The sequence below is a fragment of the Myotis davidii genome, unplaced genomic scaffold (assembly GCF_000327345.1).
Source record: "Myotis davidii unplaced genomic scaffold, ASM32734v1 scaffold1619, whole genome shotgun sequence".
In the NCBI taxonomy this organism is placed as follows: domain Eukaryota; kingdom Metazoa; phylum Chordata; class Mammalia; order Chiroptera; family Vespertilionidae; genus Myotis; species Myotis davidii.
The window spans coordinates 254,590-261,287 of NW_006290598.1; positions in this window are offsets into that span (position 1 = coordinate 254,590).

The window sequence follows — 6,698 nt, forward strand, 5'->3', positions numbered from 1 at the left end:
CCTATTATGTGGATATTGTTTCATTTCCTGTTGTCTCAAAGTTCCCTTAGGTCAGTGGTCAGCAAACTCATTAGTCAACAGAGCCAAATATCAACAGTACAACGACTGAAATTTCTTTTGAGAGCCAATTTTTCTTTAACTCTAACTATATAGGTAGGTACACTGTTATTAACTTAATTAGGGTACGCCTAAGCTGGCCTTTGCTAAAAACATCCTCAATCTGAGGGGTCGACCTCAGCGAACATACCCCCACTTCTTCTAACACCACTTCTTTAAAATAGACTGACCCAGGCCGAAAACCGACTTCTGCACATGGGCCACGAAGTTTCAATCACACTGTACGTGTGCGCCCGCACATGATATTTTGTGGAAGAGCCACACTCAAGGGGCCAAAGAGCTGCATGTGGCTTGCAAGCCTCAGTTTGCCAACCATTGCCTTAGGTAATCCTCCTGTTCTTTAAGTTTTTTTTTCCAGTTGCTGCTCTGCTTGGGTACTGCTCTGCTTGGGTATTTTTTCCAAACTTGTCTTCAAGCTCACTGATGCCATCCTCCGCTTCTTCTAGTCTACTGTTGATGCTTCCTATTGTGTTCTTTATTCCAGCAATGTCATTCTTCATTTCTTCTTGGTTCATACACAGGTTGTTGAATTTGTCTTCCATCCTCTTCTGCGTTGTTATGGCCATTGCTCTGAATTCTTTCTCTAACAGATTGATTGGCTCCATTTCATTTACTTCCTTTTCTGGTGATTTCTCCTTTTCTTTCCTATGGGGGCTGTTTCTTTGTCTCCCTACGTTCACTCATCTCAGGGTGTCTGGTTATGTAGCTCTCTTTTGACCGCGTTGACTTAAAGGCACAAAATACAATATGAAAAGACACAACACAGAGGACACCAAACACAAATCTATTCATGATACCCCAAATAAAGGTGACCACCAGAGAAAAGAGAATTAGGGAAGAGAAAAGTGTGCAATAATGATATTGCAAAAAGGAAAAATGTAAAAGAAGAAATAAAGAGAATAAAAAAGGAGGGGAAATATATGTATATGGGGAGAAAACTCCAAAAAACCAACAACTAATCCAAAAAATGCAAACAGAAAAAAAGGAGGGAAGCTGAATCTAAAGAAGCAGAACTTATTTCCAGAAGGTAAGGTCAAGGAATTGAATGAATGGGGAAATGGCCATGATTCAGTATAGAAAAAGTAGATAGAGAACAAGTGTATAAGAGGAAAAGTAAAAACAAAATACTAAAAAAGAAAAAAAAATGAGAACTATATATAATAAAAATATATATTAAATAAAATTTATGTATATATAATTTTCCCTTTCTTTAATATATTTATCTATGTATTCACCTATTTTTAGAAAAGGAGAATAGAAAGTAGGTAGGCCTGAGTTGTTGATTGAAACTAGTTAAGCTATTAGTAGGAGAAGAGAATAAGCAAGGAGAGGAAAAACAAGAAAATAAAAGAGAGAAAAAGACAGGAAAAAAAAACAAACTACAAACAATGAACAGAAGACAGAAAGAAAGGAGAAAAAGGAAAAAAATTTTGGCTAGTGAAGAAACAAAAAGGGGAAGTGTGCATTAGACTTAGAGCGGGGGACAGGAAATTAGATATATGAGTAAGATCAATTTTTTACAGGGAGTAAAAAGAAAGGATAGAGAAAATCTAAAGCAGGAACAGGTTAAGAGAAGCAGGATGAAAAGGGGGAAAAGTGATAAAGAGAGTGTTGGCATAAAGAAAAAATTGAGGGAGAAACCAAGATAGCAGCATAGGTAAACGCCTGAAATTGCTGCCTCGCACAACCACTTCAAAAATACAACTAAAAGACAAAACAGACATCATCCAGAACAACAGGAAGGCTGACTGAGTGAAAGTTCTACAACTAGAAGGAAAGAGAAAAGCACATTGAGACTCAGAGGAGGTGCAGAAGTAAAGTGCAGAGGTACAGAGGCACGCGAGGAAAGGGCTGGCAACTGAGGACACGGTTCTCTTTTTCAATCCGGAGGGAAGCATAAGCTCCTGACTGCTCTGAACTCAAGTTCCGGGCAACTCTCTGGGGACCCAGACTCATATGGGGAGAAACTAGACTGTCTGGCAGCAGGCAAAGCTCGAGGGCTGCTTTCTCTCAGAGGTGCTTGCAGCAATTACCTCGAGACACTGAGACACGGGGCCACTTACGGCAGGGCGGAGGATCAGCCATAGCTGTTTACTCTTCCCTGTTGATTCCCTGAGACCCCACTCCACCCAAGCTGTGTGCAAAGGCTTTTGCATATGAATTGCCTGGCCTTTGCAATCTGAAAATTACCTAACAAACTGCAGCTGGGTCAGAGAGACCCAGAACATCCAAAAGAAAGTCCAAGGCCCCACAGCAGTTTGCATTGCTTCACAGCTGGGCCTCATCTGGGCACCTCCAAACCCCAAACAAAAAAGACTAATCTGTAGATCTCCCCATAGCTCCTGCTGGGTAGCCTCAGGAAGAGGCTAAATTAGCACCTCCTTAGAGATACAAGAGCCAGTATACCCTGTGGTCCGAATGGGACCATCCAGATTACAACTTCTCAGATCCATAAGTGACACACTCAGAGGGCAGACACAGTGAGCAGCAAAGCTAACATCTGAATTATGGGGATGCCAGAAGAGAGAGAGCAAGATATTGAAAGCCTATTTGAAGAAATAATGACAGAAAACTTCCCCTACCTGGTGAAAGAAATAGACTTACAAGTCCAGGAAGTACAGAGAACCCCAAACAAAAGGAATCCAAAGAGGACCACACCAAGACACATCATAATTAAAATGGGAAGGGCAAAATACAAAGAGAGAATTTTAAAAGGAGCAAGAGAAAAACAGTTTGTTACCTTCAAGGGAGTACCCATATGATTGTCAGCTGACTTTTCAACAGAAGCTATGCAGGCCAGAAGGGAGTGACAAGAAATATTCAAAGTGATGAATAGCAAGAACCTATAACCAAGATTACTTTACCCAGCAAAGCTATCATTCAGAATTGAAGGTCAGATAAAGAGCTTCACAGATAAGAAAAAGCTAAAGGAGTTCATCACTACCAAACCAGTATTATATTAAATGCTGAAAAGTATTCTTTAAGACAGTGGTTCTCAATCTTCCTAATGCTGCGACCCTTTAATATACTTCCTCATGTTGTGGTGACCCCCAACCATAAAATTATTTTCATTTCTACTTCATAACTGTACTTTTGCTACTGTTATGAATTGTAATGTAAATATATAATATGCAGTATGTATTTTCATTGTTACAAATTGAACATAATTAAAGCATAGTGATTAATCACAAAAACAATATGTAATTATATATGTGTTTTCCGATGGTCTTAGGCGACCCCTGTGAAATGGTTGGTTGACCCTGAAAGGGGTCGCGACCCACAGGTTGAGAATTGCTGATATGTGTGTTTTCCAATGGCCTTGGTGACCCCTGTTAAAGGGTCATTAGACCCCCAAAAGGGTCGCAACCCACAGGTTGGCAACCCACTGGTTGAGAACCACTGCTTTAAGAAGAGGAAGAAGACCATTTACAACAGCATGGTTGGAACTGGAGAGAATTATGCTAAGTGAAATAAGCCAGTCAATGAAAGAAAAATACCACACGATCTCACTCATTTATGGATAATAAAGACCATTAAAAACTGATGAACAAAAATAGATACAGAGGCAGAGAAGCATCAAATAGACTGTCAAACTATAGGGGGAAGGCTGGGAAGGGCTGGGGGTGGGGGTAAGAGTTCAACCGAAGGATTTGTATGCATGCATATAAGCATAACCAATGGTCACAAGACACTGGGGGGTAGGAGAGGCTGGGTGAAGGTCAAGGGGGAAAAAGAAGGAGACATATGTAATACTCTTTGTAATAATTTAAGCAATAAAACAAAATTAAAAAGAAAAAATTGAGCTAGAGTAAAATAATGTTAACATAAATATAAAAATAGGATGTAGAACACTAATCCAAAAGTAAAATAAAATAAAGAAAAAATAAAATAAACTTTAAAAAGGTAAAATAATAGTAATAATAATAATAATTAAATATAAAAATATAATAATAAAAAAGTTAAATAAAGTGAGGAAAAAATTTTAGTTTCTTATGTAAAAGATAAAAAATAAAAAAGTGAAGTAGTGAAGGTTGTTTACTTCAGCGGAGCTTCAATAACCCATGGGGGCTGATTTATGACCCCTCTCTACTGTTCTGCTTGGCACCCCTGTTTCCTATCAAGTAGTCAGCACAGTGTTGAAGTTCCCTGCAATCCACCACTACTCTGTGACATAAGCCACAACCTTATTTTCAAGCAGGCAGGATCTCTCTACCCACTTTGTTTTTCTGCCTGCCTTCAGTTGTATTTACACAAGCGTATATTTCTGACATAGCCGCTGGGTGGCGGTGTTTCTGTATTAGTTTCTGGGACCAAATGGCCCCTCAACCCAGTGTTTACCAGCCGTGGGCAAACTACGGCCCGCGGGCCGGATCCGGCCTTTTTGAAATGAATAAAACTATTGAAATAAAAGACCGAACCCTTTTATGTAATGATGTTTACTTTGAATTTATATTAGTTCACACAAACACTCCATCCATGCTTTTGTTCTGGCCCTCCGGTCCAATTTAAGAACCCATTGTGGCCCTCGAGTCAAAAAGTTTGCCCACCCCTGGTTTAGACTCTTCTTTCCATACCACAATTAGGACTGGGTTGGAGGGACAGACTGCCCCAGAGCTAGTTTTCTGCTCATCTCTCCCTATTCGGACCCCAGTTTTCACAAAGAGAACTTTCCCCTGCAGTCTCAGTGAGTGTTTTTAATTGGAAGATCCTATGTACTGGTCTTAGCAAGCAAAAGCAAGGGAGAAAAAAAGACAAAGCAACTGCACTGACTCACGTCTTTCTCCCACTGGAACGGCGCGGCTGGTTTAGCACTTCAGGTTGCCTTTCTGGGCACAGTCTCCCATGGCTGTGGGCTTAGATCTAGAGTCCCCCTCTGCCAGAAGCCCTGTGGACCCCTTCCACATTCGAGGGCTACACTGACCCCAAGGGCCACGGATTTGATAGAACGCAGTCTCCCTCTGAGACTCTAGATTCCACTACACATGTTTCTCCCTCCAGCCTGGATCCCAGATCTCACCTCTCTCCAGGAGATTACTGACCCTTCCATCCACAGATTGCCTCACCAGCTGTGTTTAATTCACCAATTATGGGTGATGTTATTTGATTCAGCTGTTTCTTCAATCTTCTGTGTGAGAAGGTGCAGGACCCAATCGCGTATTCACCTGTCACATGTCTGCCCTGGACAAAATTTTTAGGTGCCTGTGGTCAGGGAGGCTTGAGTCTGGTTGTTTGTGGGTTTGCAGCTGAGTCAGCTTGTCCTTGGGCATTGTGGCTGTAGGGTCCTGGGAGGTATCCGAGATCTCCCTGGTTTGAAGGTAAGGCTGGGCTTCCAATCACAGCCTCTCTCCCCTTCAAGATGGCATGGCCTCTCCAGCAGAACCAGCTGTTTAGAGGGAAATTTCAGTGGTAGTAGAGGCTGCCCGGCCAGGGAGCCTGGTCCGCCAGTCCCCAGCAGTCCTGTGAAATATAACTGTCCCTCACTCACAAACACTAACACTTCCCCCATGTCCACACACTCTCCTTTAGCTCTCTCACTCACACATTGTCTTGCAGCCTGTCTTCCCATCAGCCACCATCTCCCAAACTTTACTCTTTTTTAAAAAATCTGTCCCTAGCGGAGGAACCAAGATGGCGGCATAGGCACACACTTGTAGTTGCTGCCTTGCACAACCCATCAAAACTACAACTAAAAGACAAAACGGATATCATCCAGAACCATGAGAAGGCTGGCTGAGTGGAAATTCTACAACTAGAAGGAAAGAGAAAAGTGCATTGAAACTGGTAGGAGGTGAATAGGTGCAGAAGTGCAGAGGTATTGAGGCGCATGTGGAAATGAGCTGGCAACTGAGGACGCTGTTGTCTTTTTCAATTGGGAGGGAGACACAAGCTCCTGATTGTTCTGAACTCCAGTTCTGGTTAAGACTCTGGGAACCCAGACACATATGGGGAGAAACTTCACTGTCTGGCAATGGGACAAGAACACAAGGGTGGCTTTCTCACAGAGGTGGTTGCAGTGATCATTGTTCCTGCATGGAGCTGTGAGACACAGAGACCCCAGGACCTCTCTGAGGCAGAGCAGACTGGCAGCTATTACGGTTTGCTCCACCCTGATGATTCCATGAGACCCCACCCCACCCAATTTACAACCCCACCCAAGCTGTGAGCAGAGGCTTTTTCATGTGAATGGCCTGTTCTTCTACAATCTAAAACCTAACAAACTGCTGCTGGGTCAAAGAGCACCAAAGCTTGCAAAAGTAAGGCTTAGGCTCAACAGCAGCCTGCATTGCTTCACAGCTGGGCCTCACCTGGCACTTCCAAACCCCAAACAAAGAGGAGAAATCTATAGATCTCTCTGTAGCTACTGCTGGGTGGCCCAGGCAGTGGCTGACTTTGCACCTCCCTGGGGACCAAGAGCCACTGTACCCAGTGGTCAGTGTGAGACCATACCAGATTACAACTCTTCACATTCATAAGCGACACACTCAAGCAGCAGACTCAGTGAGCACCAAAGCCCCACTGAAGCAAGATCTTCTCCATAGGGGTGTCTTCTGCACAGTAGCTCTCCCACTGCAGTCGCAGCT